Raw genomic sequence first — 26238 nt, forward strand, 5'->3', positions numbered from 1 at the left:
AACAGAAAAACTAGGGTAGAAGGAAAAGCTAATGCAGAGACTACAATTATATACTGGGGCACTGTCTGAGCCAAAAATACACCTGTCTCAACATTCAGTCCAAACTCCCTGCACTGGGCTGCTTACCAACTATTCATAGCAAGTCAAATTTTAGCCAGAAAAAGGCTGTGAAAGGAATTGTGTGTATGTGTGTTAGTGGAATATTACTACAAACAGCATTTACAAAAATAAACAATAAAAATGTATTTTGAGCTACTGTAGTTGATTTTTTCAGGGTCAGAAAAAAAGAACTCCCTGTGCCGATCGCTAAAAAGGAGGGCATATGCCCCCTAATACTTTTGAATCTTATTTCTTGTGAAAAGGAGCTCTTACTATTTTTGTTTCTAATCTAGGGCAAGTTCTGAAATCCTTGTAAAAACCAAGGGCTTAATAATGAAACAAAAAATAACCGGTAGCTTTATTTTTATATCAAAAGGAGATAAGGATTAAAAATACTAACAGTGTCTAACTGAGTATATTCCAGTCTGTTTCCCCACGGAAAAAAAAAAAAAAAAAAAAAAAAAAAAAACAAAAAAAAACAACCAGTTTGTAAAGATTAGGAACAAGACTTTATTAGGAACAAGACTTTATTGCCGGGCACATGAGGACCTATGACCTTGACCACGGTCATGACATTCTGGCTGAGCTCCAGCTGTCCTCAAAGGGTGCCTGGCTTCAGCAGAACATGCAGAATAGGATTGGTCATTGACACAATTTAACCAGTCACTTCTTATTAGCAATTGTCTTTCATTAGAACCTATTAAACACGAAGAGATGCTTTCATCATTATGTCCTGAATTTACATTCTATCTATACATCTATTTTTCCCCAGGTTATTTTTCCCATTGCTACTACTTCTACACTGGAGGAGAAACTCCAAAGTTGCCCCAGATTTTGTAGACTCTATTTTTAAATTTTTTTTCCAAAAATAGGCCTTCAGTTCTCTATAAAAATTTGCTAAGATACGGTGTATTTGGCAGATAATTCTTTTTTACATTTTGAAGATTATTGGTCATTCCCATGGAGATATCACTTGGAGTCCCCCTTATATACGGGTGATGCTATTTGCCAGTATCATGTAAGAGGTACCTTTCATTTACTCTGAAAAACCGCATTGCATTCAAAATCCCTACAGATCCCTATAACTGAACTCTAGAAATTTTCTAAAAAGTAACATTCAAAGTAGGTATTTGCTATATCCTGATTTTTTCTGTAAAATATGCACATTACATCATTCCATTAAGAAATTGCAAAGAAATCATGTGTACAAAATTGCTTCTAGTGCATTAATAATAAAAAATTAAAAAAGGTTGGAATCTCTATTTGTGATAATCACTTGAGATTTTTTGTCTTGATACCATACTGAATTATTTCATCATCTTGGAAAGCCCATTCGATGTGTCCTTCTTGAAGGATACCTTATTTAAATACATGGACACAGAGACACATACACACATATGTCTTGTTGCTAAATTTCATTCATATGAATGGAGGTGGTACTTCAATAAAACACATCAAAAATATGTTCACCTTCACTGCATCCCTTGTATTTATTCCCCATCATTAAAAGGTGTGAGATGGATGGTAATATGGATTTGCAAATCGCTTATTTCCCCTCAATATTGTAGTCTCAGAGCCCATCATCACTTTCAGCAGATGAGCTAAGGCTGGAGACAGACATTTTCTAATGGTCAAGAGTCAATGGCCCATTTGAGAAAAAACCATGAAGATCACAGATACACTTTCCAGCACATAACACTCTCTGGTCTTTCTACCTTTTCTAGACTTGAAGCAAGCTTAACCACCAATATTTGTATAGTTTGCTATAGTTTACTTGCTGTTACTTGCATCTGTAATGCTGGGAACTGTTTCTGAGTACCTTCTGCTCATCTGTCTTCCAAAAGAAGATGTCACATATATCAGCTATTAATGAGATATTTGTTAGTCTCTTGCCTCCTTATGTCCTTCATCTACTATGTTCATGCATCAATCCTACTGGGTGTCAACAGATGAGGCCAGAGATGAATATTTTCATGAATGTCTCCTGTTTCTTACTGCTGACACTTCATTACCCTTTAGAGGGCCATTGCAGAGCTTCCATCAATGCTGCACTTGAGGTTGTGACAACATTGTGGTACAGAGCACATACCAAGGAAAATGCAAACCAATTTGCTTCTAGTGGGGTCTAGAAGAGCCTCTCATTAGAGCTGGGCTGCCTGCAGTGAAGTGATGCCAAGCCCTCTGCCCTGTCATCTCTATGTGTACCTGAATACTGTGAAAAACTATCCTCAGAGAAGAATGGAGTCTTACCCGCTCCAGAAGGAAGGGTTTGATACCATAGACTCTTCCAGGGGTGATTCAGTTTACTGCTTATGTACATGATCAGCTCCAGGAAGAAAGTTTGTTCCCTTTTTTGCAAGCACTTCCGTATTTACATGCAAGAGAACATTTGGGCCCAAAAGCTTTGACCTGGCACCATTGATGCAATGCACTGTAGGTTTCAGATATACTCCCATTTAGACTCCTCTGAAACACATGGGAATTTTTCTCCATTTGCCATCAGGATAACTGGTCTGGCCTCTGCAACCTTCTCAAGTACTCCAGGAAGAGAGGAATGGCCAAAACAATCTCCCACTGAATGGCTTGGAGGGAAAATTTGTGGCTACTAGGACAGTAGAAGGTGAAGTTGGTAAACCTCTGAGGAACGGATTCCAAGCTCTGTTCATCTGACAGCTGTTTTCACTGGCATATCCTCTAAGATTGAGTCAGAAGAAGTGTTCCTGAAAAGGCCATAATTCCAAAAAGTTTTACACACCATCCTTCATTCATTCTGATGATGGAATGGAAAAGTCAAGGGCTGTGCTAATTAGTTTCTTTACTGAAATGGACAATAAATATGGTTAGAAGATGCAGAGCAGAAGAGCAAACTGTGGCCTTCTGTGGTGGTACAATAATCTTGCTGGATTAAGATTTCCAGTAGAAACAGAAAAAAATCTGGTTATCCATATTCACTTTCCATGATCAATGGCTTATTTTAATGAAGTTTTACATAGAGTGTTACACAATGCAGGTATTTATGATGCAATAAACTACAAAATGAGAGACACAAAAAAGTTAATGAATTTGGTCTACAGTGCTTAAATATTCCTCCCATATCCAGACACACTGCATTAGGGTGATAATGTTGAAAGAATCAGAACTGCATATGTTTCTGGATTTAAAATTTTACAAAGTTTGGTAACAGTCAGCTTTTAAAATTGCGAGTTTTTTAGATTTGGGGAAAGGTTATTTTGATCCTGGTCTAGGTCTAGTATCAGAGAAAATTCAAAACTTGAAGACTTGAGACTTTACACTTTGATCCATCCATTGCGTAAACAGCCTACCACTTGTCCCTGAAGTGGCATTTGGAAAAGGTCCTACTATTCAGTGGAAAACATTCAATTAATCACAATTAAATTTGGAAAAGTATGATATAACTTTAAGCAAGTACAATTTTCTATTATTTACTGTCTCACTGTTCACAAGCAGCACTTTCTCGAATCTGTAGTGCATTTGCTATGAACATGCATTACATGAAAGCGTATTAAAGATTATTTTAAAAAAACTATGAAATAACCTATGGCTTGCTTATTGACTTGCTTGTACACCTACTTAGTGATACTAGCTAGTCAGCTGCTTTAAAAAATGTCACCAGAGGACACAAGGAAAAATGATGCATCACAGCTCAGGTCACGATGAAGAGACTAATTTATTTCTTCTGACTCCAATCATTTATAGTTCTCAAAAGGTGCCAATGGATTGAGGGTGAACGTGCCACCTCTCCAACAACACTGGACAAACTACCAGTCTATCAAATTTCTCCTCCTCTATGAAAGAATGCAAAACAATAGGTTGTTTACAGAAAGTTGCGTGAGAAAGTTCTCTACAAGAATGTAAACTCAGAAGGCTTTAGAAAATCCTAAGAAATTAGGGCGACAAAAAAACAACACACAAAAAACCTACTTGTTCAAGTGTCTGCAGAATATATTAGGACACCCTTTCATATTAAAGATGACTCTTGCTTCCTGCCTCCCCACAGAAGGATGACTTTGCCTCCTAGTAAAGGCAATTGCGAAACCCCCACTAGGATGACTATGATATACATTAAATCCTAAATGTTGAGTAGAATCTCTTTGATCCCTTTTTGCAAATTTTGGCCAAAGCTGCCAGGCAGTGACATACCTGTCTGTGGGATTCTGATGTTTTTGATGTTCATAGTCTGTGCATTGTGCTTTGATTTATGGAAGCTTAACTAAACCAGTAACAGTCTGCCAGGAACTGCAAGTTTCTGGTTAAAATATGTATCTCATGACACATAAATGCTTTCTGCGGAAAACTCTTTGATTCTGTTGCGTTTTCTGACGTGTCATCAACAGGTCTGAAAACTTGGCTAAAGTTCAGGGACTGTAATGAAAACTTCATCACAGCACCAACTGTCACACAAGCTGAGACAGCATTTAGGACAAATAAGCAAAGGATCCTCAACCTGATGTCTATCGCTTCTGCTCATGCACATATGTTGAAGTGCCTCACACTAGTTGTGGGAAAATCAAAGAGGTTTGGAATAGGAAAGAGTTTACCTGAAACCTGAACAGACTTTAGAGGGGGTCTTTTAAGGAAAGTTACTTGCTCCTGGCAGCACTGTGATCCAATACTGAGCAGTTAAACCAGTCAGGTGGTCACCCTGGGTTCCCTCTGTAGTCAGTAAGCCAGTGGAAGAGAGTGGCTCTTCGCCATGGAAGAGAAGAAGGCAAATTTTGGCATTAGCATCACATTATGATGTATCACAATCATATTGGCACATTGCACAATGCTAGCACATTGGCATTGTTAGTACATTAGAATTATATCAATGTATCATTAGCACTGCCTCTTTTTCAATCTGACCACAGGGGGTACCAGGGGTTACTTGACCCTCTTGAAATACCTATATTTGGGGTATAAGAATAACCAAGTGTGGTATGTGCTAAAAACAGTGTCCTGGCAACTGGATGGCCCTTTTCAAAACATGTCTTATTGTACAGGTAGGTCTGTGGCCAGTGGCCAGGGTGGCTTAGAGTACATACTGAGCTACGCCTTGCCAGTGGAGATTGAACGATCAGAATGAATGACCGTGTACCTGGCATTTCTATGGATTTCAAGGGTAGGTAGTTGGTTCCCAGAACCCTAAAGATGCTGAGTGTTAAAAGCATTTATCCAGTGGAAACAACCCGCTCAGGGTCACGGCAGCCCTGCCACATACGACAGGCTGGAAGCTGGGCTGCGCTCACTTCTTTCCAGGACAATAGCACTGTTTTCCTTCCTTTCATGCTGCAAAACAGATTCAGGCTGGTTGCATTAAATTCTCTACGTTAATGTTCCACTAACTAGCCTCCCTTTTTTTATATTTGCTCTTCGTCATTGTTCTGCTTTTACTTTGTTTCACTCTCCGTATAATTAAAATGTTTAACGCTGTTCCTTCCTGCGGTCGGGACACATTCGTTTACGTCCGTGTCGCGCCCACCCCTGGCTGAGGCCAAATGGAAGCAATTAAAGCCGGGGTCCACGTTGTCCGTGTGCCGCCCCCCTCGCCGCCGCCCAGCCCCTAACGCGGCGGCGCCTCCGACCTTTGCCGGGCCCCGCGGCCAGGCAGAAGGGCTCGGCGGGGTCTTTCTGCTGAAATAAAGGGGCGATGTATTTATTTGTTCTGGGTGATGTCCGTGCGTACGGGCAGAGCCGTGCACCCACAGCCCCACCCCCGCCCCGCCGCCCCGCTGAGGGGGCCGCTGCCACCGCTGCCCGGTAGGTGGCGCCTCGACACCGCCCACCTGCGCGGGCCCGGCCCGGTCCGGCCCGGCCTGCCCGGGAGGACGGAATGAAATAAAATATTAAAATAATAAAGCGGATGAGAAAAGCTGCCGACCGCTCCCCCTGCGCGATCTCTTTTGAAAAGTGGAGCGGCAGGATGAGCCTACAGCCCGCTGCCGGCGTGAGGACACCAGTGCCACGGTCCGGCTTGCCCAGATGTCCGCCCCGATGGGCTTTAGGCTTACGGAAGAGCTATAAAAATGCGAATTAAAAGTACTTTAGTCTCGGGTCAGCGGGGCCTGACAGAGCCTGCCCGGCTGCAGCACCAGTCACTGCTGCAGTCGGTGCCCGAGCACGAGAGGCTTTCACATCCCCTGGGATCACAAGGTGGATGCAGCGGGGCTATGCTGGCACACAACTGGTTCAGTGGAAAGCTGAAGCACTCCCCTTTGGGAATGAGAAGCTGCTGTATCAGGAGAGAGTGCTGGGCTGTGAGTCGCCGCCTGAAGCAGGGGAGAGTTAGGCAGCAGGACAGGTTAACGCGAGCCCCTTGCACCCTCTCCCTAGAGCTGCCAACTCAGCTTCCCGACTAGCTCGTCCCCGCAGTGCTTGCCTTGCACACAGGCTCTGTCAGCCCCTCTGAGTGCAAATCAGGCTTGCAGCCTCCACTCGAGAAGCCAAGACCTCGTCTCTCCTACTGGGTTTTGTTCCGTGACTATATAAAGGAGCTACTGGTGTTTCACCTACACCGAAGTCAAACCCATTAAATAGTGTACGACAGTCTTCTATCATGGTGATGAGAAAAGTAAGGGAAGGAAGCCATAGATTTTCTTAAAAGCTCATTTTCTTCTATGGGTGTGTTTGTTTTTAATTAAACACAGAAGTTCATTAAAGCGCACTGATAAAAATCAAGACATTTATTTAGGTGTTTCTCTGTTAGCCCATATCAGTTTATACTGTATCTACATGGTGAGGTAGTCAGCTGCAAGATGTGTGAGGGATTTAAATACTGAATATACATGTTTGGGAAGCAGGCAGGAAGGAAGTGAAACAGTCAAGGTGTTTTGGTGTTTTTTAAATTACATTTGACAAGAGTCACTATCCTCTTCAAAGAATTCACCACTCAGTGTCAAAAAATACTGTTTTGGTTCACTTCTTGAAAATCCTCTTCTGCAAGCAATGCAAGCAGTTGTCCCGAAATGATAGGATATTTCTGGAAAGAGAAAAGTGTTGCTGTTGCAACATCTGTGCTTCCACTTTTGTATGTTTTTACCATAAGCAGCTAGGATGTTGGGAGGAGAGGGTGCTGGTATCATATCTTTGTTACTAGAATATTGACATCTCTTGCTTCATTGATTTTTTATTACAGTCCCAAGGTTGTAAATAATGATTGTCAGTGACAGCTTCTTTGATGCTTGCTTCACCTCAAGTGGTAGTTTCAAGCATATTTTATTTTAGATTATTTCTCCCCATCTATATAAACTCCCTGCCTTTCTGTCTGCAACAGGAATAAGTAGTTTTTGAAAAGCCACCTCTTGAAAAGTTCAGGGCAGTAACATGCAGCATAAAAGATAATACCAAACCAAGCTGCCTTTGTCACTACTACCGCTGTTGTCTTGGCATCTGTCGACAAAGAGCCGTTCCAATCTGGGGATCCCTGCTGGGGTGAGATATGCCCACGTCTCCAGCAACGGACCGGGCGACGCCAGTGCCAGAATGCTGCAACCATCTGATACAAGTCGCTCCTAATGAAAGTCCAGCATGGGGCTAAATGAGTTTCCTCCTCTGCTGGGTGAGGGGCTAATGATAAAAGCCCTCCCTGGGCTCGCCACTGCTGTCAGTAGCTTTGTCAGGGCATATGGCAGTTCGCGAACTGCAGCTTGTGAGAGGTTTCCTCTCGCCGTGTTACCTCTGGATTTGGCTGGCGGGCTGGGCTGAGGCTCCTCTGCCTGCTGCCCGAGTGGTGTGCGGGTGCGTGGGTGCTTGCTGCGGCTAAAGGGCGGGGACTTGCGGGGCACGATCAGTTTGGCACCCGGTAACTGTCGCTATTGCTGCTGGACAAGCGCAGCTCCCATTAAATCTGTACCGGTTTGCTGTAGAAACGGCTAAAATTTTCTAGTTAGTGTGGTTAGCAGTGCTCCCTCACACGCAGACACCTCTGCTGCCCCAGTTGTGTGGGCTCATGCATTCTGCATTTTCAGTCAGAGCATTCACAGGATTGTAGTAGTAGTAGTAGTAGTAGTAGTAGTAATAATAATAAAACTAATAATAATGTAGAGTAATAACAATAAAGAAAAAAGGAAGAAGAAGGCAAAGTAAATAGGACAGTTATGGCCACAAACACCCTAGGCAGCTCACAAAATGTAATTTAAAATAATAGAAGGAAGAAAGTAGGTTCTGTCTTCTAGAAGTAGACCTTTCATTAGAGAAACCAGTAAGAAATTTGGTGAACCAAACCACTGTAGGGATAGGAGCTTGCTGGCTCACATTCTTATAGCAGTTTCTTCTACCTCAGCTTTTTGCAGTTGATTTTAAATGTGAGACCTGTAATTTATTTTTTTTTTTCAAACATAGCAACAGCAGCATGTACTCTGCACCTGTTGGTTTTATGATTTGCTTCTCACAACAATTCCTTTGCTGTTGAGACATGATTTGAATGACAGGCACTGCTGAATCAGCTTGTAAATAGAAATGGAGGTGGGTTTGATGTATTTTCCAAAATAACCTCCCTCTTCATGCCTTGTGTGACTTGCCCTTTGCAAGGCATATTTTATTCCTCTTCATGTCTTGCCATTTGATTTGTCTGTTCTGTTTTAATATTATTTCTATCTCTCACCATTATTTCCACATTCTTGTGTTCTCTTTGCTCTACACTCCTCTGGGTTCACTCCTCAACAAGATATCAACAGCTCAGATAACAGCAGAGGCACTCATAAGTGAAATGTTTAGTTAAAGCATAATAGCCTGCCCTTGAGATGTATCCATGGCAGGTCAAAACCATATAAGGCTTTTCTCAGAGACCTTCAATTATGGGATAGTCACTGCTCCTGACTGACCACACTAACTCCATGGTACCCTGGGATTAATAATTCCCCGATACTGAGTTAGGCTGGCTTTTTGCCTCCAAGGACACAAAGCAACTCAATGGAAGTCCATAATCTGAAGCATTATGAGAAACAAAACACAGCCTTACTACTGCAATCACTGTCCATTTTCTGTGAGTTAGAAACTCTACTCAGTAGAGTCCCAAGTCAGGATTTTGGAATGCTTTTGGAATTTGTCAAGGATGTACTTGTTTAAACGTGCATGGCACACTCTGTCTGTGGATCTCAAAGCACCTTAGGCCTGTTTATCATTTGGACTCTTAAGAGCCCTGGCTGGGTAGGTTATGTCAAAGACTGGAAATCTTAGGCATTGAGGCTGTGGTTTTTAGGAAGTTTATTACTGCCAAGATCCTTTCCAAGATCTGTGCCTAAATGCTTGAGGCACTATTGAAAAAGGGGCTTATGTGCCTTAGCAGATTTGCCCTGTTTCATAAGCTTCTCCCTGGCATTACTGTCAATCTTGAAGGCCAGTGGGACTTCTGCATAGGTCAGGGAGGTCACACAAAGGTCCATTTAATTGTATCAGATCGAAAAAAAGTACACATGGAAACCTGCTGCGTTTTTCTGGCACACTTTCCACATGCCTTTCAAAACTAAATCTTTGGATTTAGCTAACACATTCATTAGCAGGTGCTTCATGTGGACTTCAGGTGATTTTTCTGTTGGTGGTATTATCCAAATTAATATTTTTTTAAAAGTAATTACTATTATTTAAAATATTTTGTTGTGAATCACATGGGAAGCTCCATCAAGTACCAAAAGCATTATGTCCCATTTGTCATATTGCTGTGGTAAGTTATTCAAGAAATTAAATTTGCAATTTAACTGAAATAAAAAGGAATTTAATGTGAAAGCGTTTTTTCCCGTTTTGCTGTTGATCAATCCACATGTATCCAGTACAAACTTAAGATATGCTATGAGTGGCTTTCACTATCTCTTGGAAGCTATGGGAGGAACAACTGAGGGGCTATGCATCCTATGAGAGACACTCAGAGCAGGCAGGCCCCAACAAGTCTCTGCCTGGATGAGGGCAACCCTGACCACTACTGAAATATGTGCAAGCCCAGCTGATGTTCTAGGGGTTCCCGGGATGTCTGCTGCAAGCTCCTCTCGCTCTAGTCCTGTGTTTGCTGTGTTTATCACGCAGCACTACCTCACTGCAGGCTTCTGTGTCCTGGTGCAGCGTTCATCCAGTTGAGGAGTTAGGGTCTGTCCCCAGCTCCTGCTCAGGAAAGGCTGTTTCTAGGTAGCCTGAACTGTCTGACAAAACACACCGCTTACACCAACTGTGTATTTGAAAGACGCTTGCAGAAAGGGAAACTTTTCAAGTAAGCTTGGCCTGCTAGATTAAGTTTATATAAAGACTATAGGGAAATTAATTTCTTGACAACTGTTTTTTCTTGATGGGCCCTACATAAACAAAGTTACCTGAATGCAGAAAAATAAGAGTGATTTTTATAAACTTATTATTTATTAATAAAAATGTCCTAAAAGGTGTTGTGTAGTTTGCTCCATTCACCTAAAATCTCAGGTTTCTTTATGGAAAAGGCTCCCTGAAATACTCTTCACTTTTTCCATTCAAGAAAGTTTCAAGGGAAATTTTAAATATAGACCCCACCTGATCTCTCTCTCTCCTCCCCCAACAATTTAAAATGCTCATTTCAAGTGTATTTGCAGGGAAATTTTTTGTTCTAAGTCACTTTGCCTCAAAGCCTTTAATTTATATAGCATCAGCTTTTCATCTTCTCTCCACCTTTTTTATTTTTTTACCATTTTCTCAATACTTCAGGATGTATGGTAGCTTATTCATATTATTCCACTTTTCCCTTCTGCCTTCCAAAGTAAAGGAAGGTTTGAAAATTGAACAAAAGGAAGGGGGTGGGGGGGCACACACATGTGAAGATAAGAGTAACAAAAATAAAGTCACAACTTGTCCTCTTTATTGCAACCATAAAAAACGATAATAAAAATTAAGAGTGGGGAAAATTTTGATTTAATGTATTAATATTGTTCTTTTATATCTATAAGTAAACATTTAAGTCAGAAAACAGAAATTTAATCTGATTTCAAAATTTCCAGTCTAAAATACTTGGAAATATATTCTTAAATTAATTTTATTTCAGTAACTGTTTTCAATGAGATGACATTTTAGCTTTGAAAAAAGCCATTTGGTTTGACTTACCGCTTGATTTGCATTATTCCAAAGTCTCCAAAAAAGGTGTGGAGCCATCATCTGTGGTCTCTGTGAGTGTGGTTCTTGGACACTTTGGTGGTGGTCACATTTTCAGTAAACATAGGCGCTTTTTATTCCTGAGAGGAAGACTAACTTGTCTATAAGATAATGAAGCCTTTTAAACAAAAGTGTAAAAAATTAGTTAGTTTGAAGAAACAAGATGACAAAAATAGAAATACCAGAACTTTATATGGAATAATGCTTGGCTGAAAATGTTTTTAGCTGGGTAGAAAGGGGAAGGATCAAGACGGTAGACTATGGATAAAATGTGTGAAATTTTATAATTGTCCTGTGCTCTGGTATGTTACCAGCCACAGGAATGGGCTGGAACAAGTTCTTATTCCACTACTTATACTGTTTCCTGTGGCCTCACTAAATCACTTAACCTTTGTCCCTAAGTTCCCTTATTCAACAATTGGGAATTTTAAAACTTAATTTTCTGCCTCAGAGAAGTGTTATGAAATTTAACTTGTTAGTGTCTGAAAAAGGCTTTGAGCCTCACCAAATAACTACACTGGATTTTTTTTTAAGTGAGGAAAATCACAAATGAAGGGTGAAAATATATAACTAATATAAATGCACAAAAAATTCTTTTTTTTCTGCCCTTCAGAAACAAGACCAAACAAGTTGAATGTGAAATCACTGTTGCTGTAGAGTATAAAGAAGCAGTGACTGAATAAATCTGCTTTGGAACACACCCTGGTAATTTACAATTCTATCAAACAATCTTCAATCTCCCCATTTTGCATTACTGGCATTTATGATGATTCTACCATGCATTTTTCCTTCCGATTTTAATTCCCCTTTTAACAACACAAGTTTGTGTTTGCCCAGACAAGTAAGAACATTTTCAGTATAGGATATGGAACGAATTAATTGTTTGGTGAGTTTGCTTTTTCCATAAAAAAATTTTTCCTTCCCAGTAATATCTTCTATAGTTTTCTTCCAGTGTGCTGTCAGCCCTATATTTATCAGGTGTCATTTCTTTTTATTCAGTAGTTATGCTATTTTCAGTAGTGCTGTATAAATGCTTCAGAAAGCTGTCTACAAATACCCATTTGAGCACTTAAATAAACTAATTTCAATTATGTTTGTGCATATTTCATGTACACTTTATCTGATCATTCTAGTGAATGATTTATTAGCAGGAATGTTTGTCCAAATGAAAGACTTTAAGGTCCAGGTAACTCACAAAAAAAAAAAAAAAAAAAAAAAAAAAGAAGTGAAATCTGCATTTCTCATAATAAAAATCTGTACTATAAACCATAAGTAAACTCAAGGTCAATGTGTTACATAAACATGAAAAACTAGCCATAGTCCAATAAAATTCATTCTACTTTAATTCATTTTCAGTCAACTAATCCTGAGTAAATGGCAAACTAGAAGTGATTAAGAATGATTTTTAAAACATCAGAATATTCCCAACAGGTAGTCAATGAAAGAAAAACAACATTCCAGTAGTTGACAATAGATGTCTGGAATTCATGGAATAAATCCCCTGCAAATTCTCTGGTCTTTTATTCTATTTGTCTTATTTGGATGCTGAATTTGGTACAATAAAATTCATGCTGTTTATCTGAGCAATATGGGAGAACAACCTATTGAGAATGCACAGTTATCCACAAAGTGTCCTTTGGAGAAAAGTTTATTTGCCCACAGGACTGAACAAGTTTGTGAAAACTAGTGTTACCCGTAACATATTCCAATTAAATAACTTGTGCTTTTCTCTACATTTAGTTTCAGCATGGTCATGCCCAACAGATGCATGGCTTATTTGTTTAGATGAATTATTATTAAAATGGGAAAGATAAATGATACTTCTACTGATGAGTGCTTTTGCAAGTTGACATTTAAACTGTTAGCATGGTAAGAATCAACAAAACATTTCTATTCTTCCTTCCAGGTGCTTATATGTGCAGAATAGTTTGGAGAGGTCACAAGTACTCTGAATACAAGCAGTCTAACATTTACAAATCCCAGAGTATTTTTCGACATTCATGATTTTCAAATTTCAGAGTAAAATTGATAATCTCCAAGGCAAGCAATGAAATATCTCTCCTTAAACTAAAAACAAAACAAAACAAAAAAGTGAGCCCGTTGAACAGGCAGGCCAAACAGCCTGTCTATAATAGTTTGTATTTCCTCATATCATTTTACATTTATCCTTCCACAAAGTGGTGCGTTCAAAAAAGTCCAAGAAACATTACCCTTTATAATCTGTCTTCTCTGATAGGAAATTAATCTGCCATTATAATTATTTTCTCTCCCATTCTCTGTCTCATTCTGCACTTTAGATAGTAAGTTGTGCTTCTCCAGTGTGTGACAGCTCATTCCCAGCCATGTGGGAATTTGGCCAAGTCAAGAAGCCCATATCTGCAAAGACTGTACAAGCAGTTGAACAGTCCTGTTGCCATCAGTGGGATTGCTCATTATGAAAGTCACATCATGGCCTTGCAACAGGGACAGCAAACGACAATCAAGAAATGTTCAGAGGTGACCAGTTTGTTGAGGGAAGAAAAGAGACATTTAATTATTTAAATGAGAGTTAAACACCTGGTGCTGCCCCAGGATTTGTTTCATAGCCTTAAGCCCTCTCCAGCATTTATGGCTTTAGGTAGCCTTTCCTGTATTGCAAGACAATGGAGTAAAGGTGACAATTACATGTTACTGAAGGACAGCTTGATTACTGTAGTCCTTAAGTATGGGTTGATGTAGTAAATCACACCAGGCACGTTGGAATTATTTCAGTTGGAGGGGTAAAAGGAGTAATTTTCTATACCTTTTGGGAAAAATTAATCAACTCCTCCCCATTCCTCTCTCACCTCCCCTTCCTCCTTCTATGCCAATACATTGTGAAGGGCTGAGTACACTAAAGGCAGGATGGGAGATAATTCCCTGGTGTGTGGATCACAAGGAGGCTTCAGTGTGAGAAAATGAGATACGGGAGACCAGTTGCCTGAACAGCCAGGGATCCCTGTTGGACAAGAGGTATATTTCAGCCCTTTACTGACTCGCAAGTTTGACCAGGACCTGCTTTTGGTTCCTGAATTTCAGGGTTTGGTGGCTGCTGCTTTTAGCTTCTAACTGATTGTATTTTTTTATCTTTTTTTAAAGTTAGGAGAGGTTTTATTAACAAACTGGAAGGTTTATCTGAGAATCATCAGGATTAACTTCTACAGCAGTTGAAGGTGAAGAAGGAGTGATAGTCACCAGGGATAACTTAGTGAGGAAATGCCAAAATTGGAGAGACATGAGTTGCCCAAGAAGGGAAATCCCAGCAGGCAGATAAAACCTCTATTCTGAAATATTTCCCACTGACTTGGGGGATGCTGAAATTAATCTTTCTATATACCACCTTTCTGATATCTCATGGAGAACTGGTCTTTCGGTTTGTAACAACCTATCAAATGCTCTCTTTGTGGAATCTGTCTTAAATTCCGAGCCATTTATTTATTTCATTTCCCCCCAGAAAGAAACAAACAAACAATATTTGCTTCTTTCTTAAACCATCATTACTGATTCTGTTTAGTTCCTTCATAATTGCTTGCAGCTGGATCCATTAAAAAAAAATAAAACACCCTCTCCTTTTTAAATCATACACAAGATGATTACTCTGACTACAGTGATCTGCAACTACATAATCCAATGTTATCTTCATTTTCTTCCTTTCCCATTTAGTTACATAATGTGAAAATTAGCCTATTTTGGTATTATTATGATGATTTTGAGCTTCTCATTCTTCTCTCACATAGTGCTGGCTGCCCAAGATGACCTCAGAAACAATCAAAAGAGAAGAAGGAATGGTTCTCTTGTCATGGCAACCTTTTGCGTAAGAGTGCCAGCATAGCTCCTGCTTCCTGAATGCTTTCTGGGGCTATTCTGGGAACGGGGGACTCCCACTTACTCTGATTAACTTCTGATTAATGTAAAGAATGAAAGTACTTAAAAAAAGAAATGAGTTCTATTTCCAGTGAATTGCTTTGTGTATAAGAAGCCAGGATATGGTACAAACAGGGAGAGAAAAAAAATCTCTTTGGTATTTAGTTCTAAAAAAAGAAAGGCAAATTGTTATTCAGCCTGTAGGCTGGGTTATATGGCACTCTATTTATTCATAATTGTTTTGAAGTGGTAAGAACTAAGCTGGTGGCAGGCCCAACTCAGGGCTCCTCAGTAGAGTAGGCAGAAAATTAGTTTTACTGATCCAGAAGTGAGGGGTAAGAACAGTTGCTGTATCTGTAAGATGGGAAAACCTGGACCTGTTTGAGAGAAGCTTGACTGGATCATAAATTTGGTTGCTGCTTCTCAGGTGGCAGCTGCAGTCATCCTGCCATCCACAGAGGTACAGGTGGACATGAACACTGGGGCCTGTGTCTATGGCAGCCTGCTGCACTGAGAAATTGCTTTTTTAACCTATGTCTAGAGCATGTCTTCCTTCTTGACTGAATAGATTTTTGAAGCCCAGTTAAGAGCTGTATTTGTGGCATTAACTGCAACAGGCCAATATTTGTGTTGGTACAATACTGCCTGTGATGGGAGGGCTAAATTCAAACCATGGTTCTGCCAAACAAAATTGCACTAGAGTAGAAAAACAGCCTCAAAGCCAATTCTACACTTGGCATTCTGTGAAGCCTGAAATCTCAATGTATGTTATTCTACACCAAAATTGTAACCTTGAATATCTTTCCTACCTGAGAGACTTAAAAAAGTTGGTTTTGTTCTTCTACAGTATCACAGCCAAATTTCCATCAATTTGTGGGATCACATTAAGCTAAAGGACACACAGGGAAGGCATCTATGGTGCAGCCAGGCGATGGAAGAGCAAATACACAATGAAACTCAAAAAGAAAACAATTCTTTCTTTCAATGTGGTCTATGTTGACTCCCCCATTACTATTTTGAAAGATAAGTTTTCATTATAAGAATGAGCAGGAGTTTCAGTGAAACTGGATTTTGCCACTCTGCAGATTGAGTTTTTAATAAATATGTTCTATTCAGGTTTTCCCCAAAATCTCTAAGTACACAGACAGCAGAGTTAGGACTTAAGCCAGGCTATGGAATCTGGGCAATGTTTGAAAAAACTGGAGATAAAGACATCCTGGACATCTGTAGTTTGATGAAGAGATCATTTTTTCTATGTTCTTCCATTTGGGCAGAAGTCTACCGAACTTTTGTAGGCATGTTTGTGTAATTTTTTTAGAGTAATACTTCAATTTTTCTCACCTATCTGCATGATACTAAGAATGCAACTAATTCAGTAAAGAAATGAAATTACCAGATGAAACCCAAATAGTGTACATGTTTCGTGGACTGATGTTCAGGCAGCGTAAAACATATTTTCAGTACTCCTACTCTTTGCTATTCCCTCACTTTGGACTTCACATACTTTTTGCACTACTGCTTATAAAAGACACTGTCAGGTAATATCAACCATTTTACCTACATTTTATTTTATTTTATTTTATTTTATTTTATTTTATTTTATTATTTTTTAATGAACTACTGCACTGTAACATGGGGAGTTGATTACTAAGGTTCTTAGAAATGCCCCTGCCCGAATTAAGGTGAAAATGAGACCATATGCCCGTGACAGTAGTCTGGATTTTATTTGATATGTGGGGAGGACAGAAAGAGAGTAAGGAAAATATCACCATTTTATGGATCCAAACAATTCTCCACTGATCCTCTCCAGCTGGTCTTCTTGGTGTTCAAGGTCACTCTGAAAAGCCTAGAATCTGATGGGTTAGTATATGTTCAGGCTAGATAGGAAAATCCAGGCATTTCCCTGGTGAGGGGGAATGGGGAGTTTGCCATTGTCTCTTACAACAGGTTCTGGGTTTGTTGAATCAAGTGCAGTCCTGTGGTGCAAGGCCTCAGGAATGACTCTGGGGGTCACTTCGGGGTAGCTTTTGATGAATTAAGGCACTCCCTCAGCTGCCCTTCATGTGAATGTCCTGTGGATGTGGCTTTCCCAGGGTTGGGGATTCCATAGCCAGTTTGTGTAAGGGAGGACGTGTTCACTGCCCCTGAGCAGAGGTTACAACACACCAAAACTTCCTCCCCCCACCTCAGCTGGGGGGGAAATCTCTGCAAACCTGCTTCCAGTAAATGGGTCTGTGGGCTACAGCCTCTCCCACCCCAAAGCAAGCCAGAAGTGATTCTTAACATGGCTGCTGGGTTTGACTCACATTCTTTTTCTTTGTTTACTTGTTTGTTTCAGGTGATTGAAAAATGGGTTTTCCATTTGTCTAATCTCAGCAGTTTGACTTTCAGTCCAAAGTCCCAGTCAGGTATCCACAGAGAGGCTTCTTTATACAGTTTTTGTTAAATTGAGTAAAACTGTATCAATGTTCAAAGCATGAACTATTTCAGTCCTTACAGGAGTAAGGAACTGAGAATATGAAGGATGTAAAGTATCAAGTAAGTTGTTCCCTCTTGTCAGAGTCAGTAGTCTGGACATTATATTGGCAAATAACACTTAAGATGAATTGCACAGCTCAATCTGCAGCTCATACATGTATATTGGAAAACTGAAGAGAATTAATGTGAGCAATTTTTTAATATTAAATTGAAAATGAGATATCTTTTTTGCCAACAGAATATTACGTCAAATTGTTTTCCTTATTGCATTTTTCTTCTGAATATTATTACTATTTTCCATTTTCTTTAAGAATGCACGATCCTATTGTTTCTCCATGCAAACTATTTGGGCTTTTCTTTGATCTATAGCAATTTCATTTAATTTAACAGAACAGGATTGGAGTTCTCAAGCATTTTATCATTTCCTTTGTGATGAAATCTGATGCAAATCCATGAGTTCTGTAGAAAAATGCACTGTTATTGACATAAATGTGTATTGTGTCAGGCTTTCACATTTCAGGCATTTTTTATGTGTCCTGACAATAGTTCTTGAACTGTGTAGACAGTACTGATGGATTATCCATTCTTCAGCATTTCAAAATGGAAACATAAAAGTTGGTCAAAGAAAAAATCTTGGTCCCATTGTAATCAAAGGATGCTCATTACAAGTATTTCCAAATGCTTTTCTTTTGAACTACTATCCAGATATATAGACTTACTAGACTTCTTTATAGCGTAATGATTAATTCCTTTCTTGCTGGAACTAGACAACAGTGATTGTCTAAGGGTCAGTGAGCTTGATTTGATTATGTTGAATATAGGGTAGCCTCTGTCCAAAGCACAGTTAATGTTATATATGATGAAATGAGATTGTTAGGTAGGATCATTCCACATTCTGGTGCCTCAGGAAGTCATCAAGGAGAAGTGCACGAGAATTCCCTCAGTTGTTACAAAAGAAAGGCCAAAGAGAAGTAGGAATTACAAACAGCTGTCAAACACATGCTGGTCACATCTAGAAGGGGGCACAAGAGATTACAAGATGGGATACTAGTGCCAACTGTATGCCTGCTAAGCTGATTTTAAAGGATTTGATTAGGAGAAAATAAGCTTTGATTTGTTGATTGCATGTCTACCATATTCACTTGACACATTACATGCTTAATTGACATGTTACTATGAAAAAATACTATGAAATTGTACAAATTATTGTTTTGTACTTCAGGAAAGGATAAAGTAGCAGGTTTGCTATTGTTTTATCTCTTTAGTATACTAACACAAATGACCACAAAGAGATCCTAGAAAGTGAAATCAAATGAGATGTTAGATTTATTAATAATTTAAGGAAAAGTACTGATTGCCCCATTCACAGAGGATTTACAAGCTTGGGGCAGGCAACTGTATCTCTGGCAGGGCATATACTACACAAAAAGTTCTAGCAGGAATTAAAGCTTTGATAAATGGAAGAGGTGATTTATGTTTATAGACTTATTCAAGATAATTTTCTTGAATGGGATTTTCAGAAAAAGACCTGACAAAGTCAGACCTAAAAAATTCATTATGAATCAAGAGTCATTACAGACTGAAGGCTCAGCTTGAAAGTAAATAACAAAAGCAATTAGCTTTGCTGGAAGAAATTGTAAGAATAGCCATTTACAAAAGTAAGAGCAGGATCTGGGAAAGAACCTATAGACTGTCAAAGTTCCCTCTTCACAGCAGCAAGCAAGAACCACAAGGGCTCTCAGTTCTGCTCATTCTTCTGTGTCCCTTGCCCAGCTCATGCACATAAACCACATAAACTCTTTTTCCTTTCATACATCCTCAGTGACTGTCTTCTGTGGCACTGCCATTTTAACTACATGCTCCATATTTTAAGGTCTCTTGTCATACCAATTTTTCCGATATCCAGTCAGTCGGGTAACAAGTTTAGTAAGAGGCAAAATGAAGAGATTTAGTTTATCAAGCCACTAACTCTCATATTGACATTGATAGATAATAATGATGTATATATGCATACAACATGGTGATTTAAAGAAGAAAAATTTGATCAAATCCTAAACAAAATCCAGAAAGAAAAATGTGAATGAAACGTTGGAATTCTCTGAAAAAACTCCATGACCATAAATCATATCTTGATGCAAGAGAAGTAGAAAAAAGTGTATCGATCTATATTTGTCATAATAGACAAACACATGACAGGATAAAGAACAAATAGATGCTGGATGATCTAAAATATTTGGAAGATTTCTTCCATCAAGATGGCAACAAAACACAGTAGAGGGGAAATGGCAGTATTATTCAGGATACGATAAGGACAGAAAACTTCAATAAATATTTCTGTTCCCTGCATTTGGAAATGAGGGAGATGGTATCCATCTATGTGATGATGAGGTATATTACCAGCCTTCTTCATTTCTAATGGAATAACAGAAACAACTCCTAGAAAATAAGCATCTTTTACACTTGAGGAAGAAAGTATAATTTTACTGGTCAGTTTTGAGGATTGATTGATTGATGGGATATTCTGTAAATGTAATAGGCTTTTCAAAGACCTTTGAATCAGTGATGCATAAAGTTCTGATTATGGAATCGATGCTATGCAATGCCAATAAAGAACATGTTAAATGGATTAAAAGTTGGCCACCTGACAGCTTTTAAAATCACAGTCATCAGTGGTCAATGGGTAAGCCTGACTTGCTGTTGAACAGCTATATCCTAACACTGGGAAGTTACCACAAGGGTCAATACTGGGCCAGTATTCAGCATTTTTGGTGCTGGGAATCAGTAACTAGGAAATAATGAATTGCTGCTGTGGAGGATTCTAGATGACCGAGACATCATGGAAACAGCCACACAAACTGATCTGGATCAATTTTAGCTGAGTTTGTTCAAGTGAACTATTTTGAATGCAGCTAATTAGTCCTATCCAAGAGGAAAAATAGAGTTCATGACAAGGCAGGAGTCCCATTCAGATAGAAGTTAGGATGCACATCTTTAACAGTACTGGTTGAGAGGGATAAATTGACACAACAAAGCACAAAATCAAGATCTTATGTCTTCTTTGAGAATGTATTTTTGTAAAAAACAATTGATCATCATACAGAGTAATGCAATCAGAGTATGGATTGCAAGGGCCTAAGATGACTGAGAAATGAGACTCAGATTTCTAGTGGCCTGACTTTGCACTCAATAAATTTGTAACTTAATGTCCCCAGAATTTCAGCTCTTGTAAATTTCCTATGAATTTGTATTGTATTTTGGTTCTATACTTATTTTTTGCAAAACAGTTAGCTCATGCCTTTAAAAAATCCCAGTCATGATTAGTAAGATCTTCTTAAAAACATAAGCTGAAAAGGGAAATGACTGCATCATTCCCCACTGGCCACGCCTTACTTTTAAAAGACATAATACCTCTTGTTCATCCCCTGTGCCACGCAAATGCTAATTGCCGTCTCCAAATTCACGTCAAGGAAGTTTCTGGCAGAAATGCTGAACCTAAAAAAGTCAGGGTTTTGTGAAATTCTGCATTCTGAAGGAATTAGTATTATGAATAGAAACTTAATTCCCCTCTCTCTCTCTCTTCCTTTTTTGGGGGGGGGGTCTAATTTCATATTGCCATTTTTATCTCTGCTGTTACTTTTTATCACTTCTAGTCCCCCTTTTTTATTATGTTTCAGGTGACAAGTTCTCCATGCAAGTCTTTTTTTTTCCTTGGCATAACTAGATCCCATTGTAATAAATAGAAGTTTCCTAATACTCATAAGATTACCAAGCCTCCTAGTAGTTCTTGAAGCATGGAAAATTTCAGATGTGTTTGTAGCATGAAGCTGATCTGGTGATGTTATGTAGTGTGCCATTATTATTGTAGCCTACAGACTATGGTTGCCTGTCTCTACATGCAGATAGTGATGAAGCAGTGAACAAAAGCTTTCTAAGTGAGGGAAGAGACATGGTACAATTTGAAATTGTTAATCATACAATATAACAAAGAGTAAGAGTCCTAAGTTTGAAAACAAAATATCAGGTTACAGTTTAAAAGGAAGGTAACAAAGTATGGAATTGTGTACAATATAATTATTATTATTTTTAAGGGCTTGCCTAATTTAACCCCATAATCCCATATGTGAGCACGTCATTAAATCATATCCTTTATAAAAAAACAGTCAGAGGGGAAGGTGGGAAAACTTTGGAGCAGTTTACATGAAGAAAGCTGTTCTTTATTCACATATAAAAGTAAAGAATTGGGTCTGATTTTGGTATGAAGTTATGTCTGTATGTGGATCGCTGGCAGTGCTGTCACTATTTGCACTCTTACAGGATACAGGTCAGTTTTAGGGAAGAGATTTTACTGAAAGAAATAATTTACCTCAGTTCTAATTAGAAGACATTTTTGTTTGTTTGTTTTTCTGAGTTCCAGAATTCGTATCTTATAGTGATGAAAGCCCTTATTCCTACATTTTAGCTCTCTTTATTATGGAATCAGCATTTTCCTGTGTCTCTTGGGCTGATGCTAAAATGTCACTAAGCAAAGGAGTTCTATACGCAATCCCTTGATATTCTGGTAAATAGAATAACCCAGACTTGGTCTCCTTTTTGTGTAAATAGTCCTTTGATGTGTACAACTCTATGGAAAGTGAGAAAGTCCAGTGTTTCAGCAAGGTGCATTTTTTCATGTGCAGGAGAAGATCATAGCTGAGATGAACCACGGTATCCTTATTTACATGGTTTACCTAGTTTCTGCATCCTTTAGGGCTCTTCTAGTCATGTTTTGAGCCAGCAGCAGGTGAGGAGGCGTGTGCTGTAGGAAATAATGTGCTGATAGACCTCAAACTGCCCACAGGGAGTTACTGTGAGGACCTGGGGGAACCAGGATAAACCCTGTGATGTACCTAATTCTCCCTGTCCCACACTTCCTCTGGTTTCTTTAGATTATGGTTTAATGCTGTTGAGGTGTGCCTATGGATATATAATATGCTTTGCATAAGCAGGTGTCGTGTCATTTCCTCTGCCCAGCTTTGCTAATGCAAACTGACAAAATCTTTATTCCAGTCCTCTGAGAATCTCACTAGAAAAGAAACTGGAAATGTAGCTCCTTGAACAGAGGGTCAAAGAGGCTCATGCAAGCCCAGAAATGGAGATACTACAGAGGGATTTTTTTAAGTTTTCGGAAAGGACCACTTACCTGAAGAGTACAGTTATAGGTAAACATAGGAAAAATAGAGCTGTTTGTAGGATAGGTAGAAGAGTGATTACTCCCATGTTGCTCACTTTGGAAGAACAAATGGGTGAGTTTTTCCCTTTTTTTTTTTTTCCATTTTTTCACTACACCACTGAGTAACACAGTGTCCAACTACTTGAGCTGAATAACCAGCTAGAATTTTTTTTCTAATGGAACATACTTTGGAGTCTTCTACAAAAATGGAAACAGTATAGATTATCTACTTGGGAAAATTATTGTCCTCATACCTTAAAGGTAAATTTAATATAGAAATTTAGCTTTGTTAGAGGCTAAAGCTAGCTTAAAAGTAAATATTTTACTTAAAAGTAGAGATTCAATATGGTTAGGAATAGGGGAGAGAATAATTGAGGAGATGAAGGTGAGAAAGTATTTACAAAAGTCTTCCTCTTTAGGTGAGCTCTAGGAAAGTTCTTATATTCAACAAGAAGCTGCCAACAACGTTAGTACTCAGCAACTTTCCCTCTTCCAGGAATTGCAGTAGATCTACTGATAATAGAATTTATGCTTGAGCACGCAGCACTGACTTAAGGTTGGTGCTTATGAATATATTAACGTTCCTTTCAAATTGTAAGGAACACAAACACTTTAAAAATAATGAAGTGTATTTAAAAGTCTGCTGCTGGATTTATATGTTAGGTTATTTTGTTATTTGGGGATTTTCCTCTGCTGGAATTATGCTGTAGCACAGTTAATCAGCAGGCTGCACACAAAATGGCTGTTCCATGGAAAAACCCACAAGTCAGGTGCCACAGAGCCCTATTTGCAGTTGTGGTCTTTCATTGCATGGCCAGAGTTTGGAAACTAAACTGAAGACTAAACTGATGAACCAAAACAAGAACTGCTGAACAAGGAATATCATGAGTTAGCATTATTTTTTTTTAATAGTTTAAATTTAAAAAGAAAGATTAAACCTGCTCTTTTTACCTTTGTTATAAGTGGTAATTGAATTGTAAAGGTCTGTCTTGCAGGGTATCCCAACACCAATGACTTGAGGCTCAAAGTTTTGCTTTCAACCTGAAACTGCTTTTGAAGTAGAATAATATGAATAGCTCTCATCTTCCTAGGGGAACAGGTTTATTTTCTTCTTCAAATCTTTTTTAGACAACTAAGTTTGTAACATTATCAAACAGTAAACAATAAAAACAACAAAGTCTTGGAGCAACTTTGAAAAATCATAATGTATATTTGATTGCTTCTAAGTTCACTGTTTAGACTTTTTGGTCTTCTTCCAGTTTGTAGAAATTATTTTGGGGGAGGGAGGCTAGGTATTTTTCTGTCACCCAGACAGGAAGACAGAACATGATTTGTTCACTCATGTGAGGTAGAGAGAGCTGACAACTCTGTGATTATGATGTTAAGTGAAGTTGGGAGGGTGTTACACAACATTTTGAGCCTTTTCCGTTCTCTATGAAGAGAATGGTACTGTTTCTCTTGTGCTTTGTTTTGCCTCTTAAAATTATAAGGTCTCTGAGGTATGGGTTGATGCTGATGATGGACATATATATCAAAGCATTCACTGGAGACCAGACACAAGCAGCACTTCTAGGAGTTACTATGTACCAAATAATAAATAGTATTGATGAAGAAATATGGACTTCTAAGAAGTAAAGGAAAATACTACCTCTTATGCTGTGGAGTAAAAATTAAAAGAGCATATGTGGTCTTTGCTTTTCTCCCCATGGGTATTATGTATTCTCATAGCCTTCACTAACCATTTCAGAGCAGGACAGCTGAACTTCGAAAGTAAATACGATTAAAGCTGAACAAATCAGGTAATTACAATAAAAACATGACTTGACAAGCAGCCTCTGGACAGAATTACAGTTCTATACACAGCCTTCTCATTCAATTAGGATGATTTGAAATGGTAAAAATATTTTGTTTACTTTTGCTTGATATTTGTGGGACATTCCATTTATAAGCTATATTTAAAAAGTTCTTTAGAAAGAAAAATTCTTTAGAAAAGAAAAAATAGTTCAACTTAGGTACTGAGTTCTTGCATCTGTCACTTAAAGGGATGTTAACAAGGTATTGCCAGAGGTACCTGGACCCTTTTTCAACCCAAATCTCTTGTGATACAGGATTTCCCTCCTTAGCATGGTCTCCTTCCCTCTCCTGCTCTTTTGCTACAACATGTTTGCAGCTCAATAATTGGCACAGCTGCAGAGCCATGCAGAGAAGAGCATGTGCCAGTCTCCTGTCTCTCCCTTTTCCTTCTTTCATTTGGGAAAAGTGCAGGTAGCAGCCTCCCAGCTCTAAAGGAACACACAGAAAGATACTGTGAAAGGTGAGAACCAGTGATGGGAAAACATCATGTCCATAGAAAGAGGGGCACTCAAGACTAGTGCTATGAATGTTGCTGTAGAATTACCATGCCGTAATATTGGCATCAACACTTAGAATCAAGAAAGACAATTCATTGTCACCTCTCACTACTGCCCAAACTGCACTGATGTTCCCAAAGCAAGGATGAGTTGCAAGGTACAAAAAAAAAGGTGAGTAGAGAAAAGAAATCCAGAATGTACCACATCTGGGGGGCACAGCTTCACCAACACAGATCCCAGAGTGGCGTGGTGGCGCTGGCATGGTGCAGCACCATCCTTGTCAGAGACATGCGAGAGCCTGGCACTTTCTCAGCCATGCAAGCACAGCACTCCAGTGCTGGTGCTGATCTGCCTCTGCTCCCAGCAGGAGCTCAAGTGCTGCTGGCCTGAGCATCTCTGCACCATGTAAAAATCCAGTCCCAAACCTAGAGCCTCATTGTGCAAAGCATTTGACAAACACAGAACAGAAAGATACCTTGCCCCAAGGAGTTTACTGTCTAAATAAAATGAAACTAGTGTAGACTGCACACTGCTCAGTGTATAAAGCAGTGCTTGTCACTTTTTCTGCCAGCAATGTACTAGAAGTCAAGCTATTAAATTGCAGTTAGCAGATGGGCTAGGTACTCCCGTTGCTTTTGCAGAGTGCCACACAGCAACCACAGCTCTTCATCATACACCTGACTCTATCAAAATCCATTTTATGGTCCTAAAGAGTGATAGAATATCTCTAAGCTTGGTGAGTTATATGCCCCTCATTAATATGCCCTTTATTTTCTGGGAGCTCCCATCTTTTGAAAGGGTGAAGATTACTTGAGGTTTTAATAAATGAACTGCTGTAAAGGAACATGTTGCTTTCCTCCTCCTAAAAAGATGCTATTTATATCAATAATCCCATTGTGAGTGTTACTCCAAACCTCAGAACAGAACAGTGACAAGTTAACCAACCACTTTTGTAATAACATTTACTGCCCTTTATGAAGTTAACAAATCTATTTTTCAAATTTCAGTCATTTAGAATACAAAGGAAAAAGCCATTTTTTCATATGATAAAATGTAGCTGCTGCTGGAATCAAAGAGTCAACCACATTTTTTTCATTAATTTGATTATTCTGAAATGAT

The sequence above is a fragment of the Anomalospiza imberbis genome, chromosome 1 (assembly GCF_031753505.1).
Source record: "Anomalospiza imberbis isolate Cuckoo-Finch-1a 21T00152 chromosome 1, ASM3175350v1, whole genome shotgun sequence".
Classification (NCBI taxonomy): Eukaryota; Metazoa; Chordata; class Aves; order Passeriformes; family Viduidae; genus Anomalospiza; species Anomalospiza imberbis.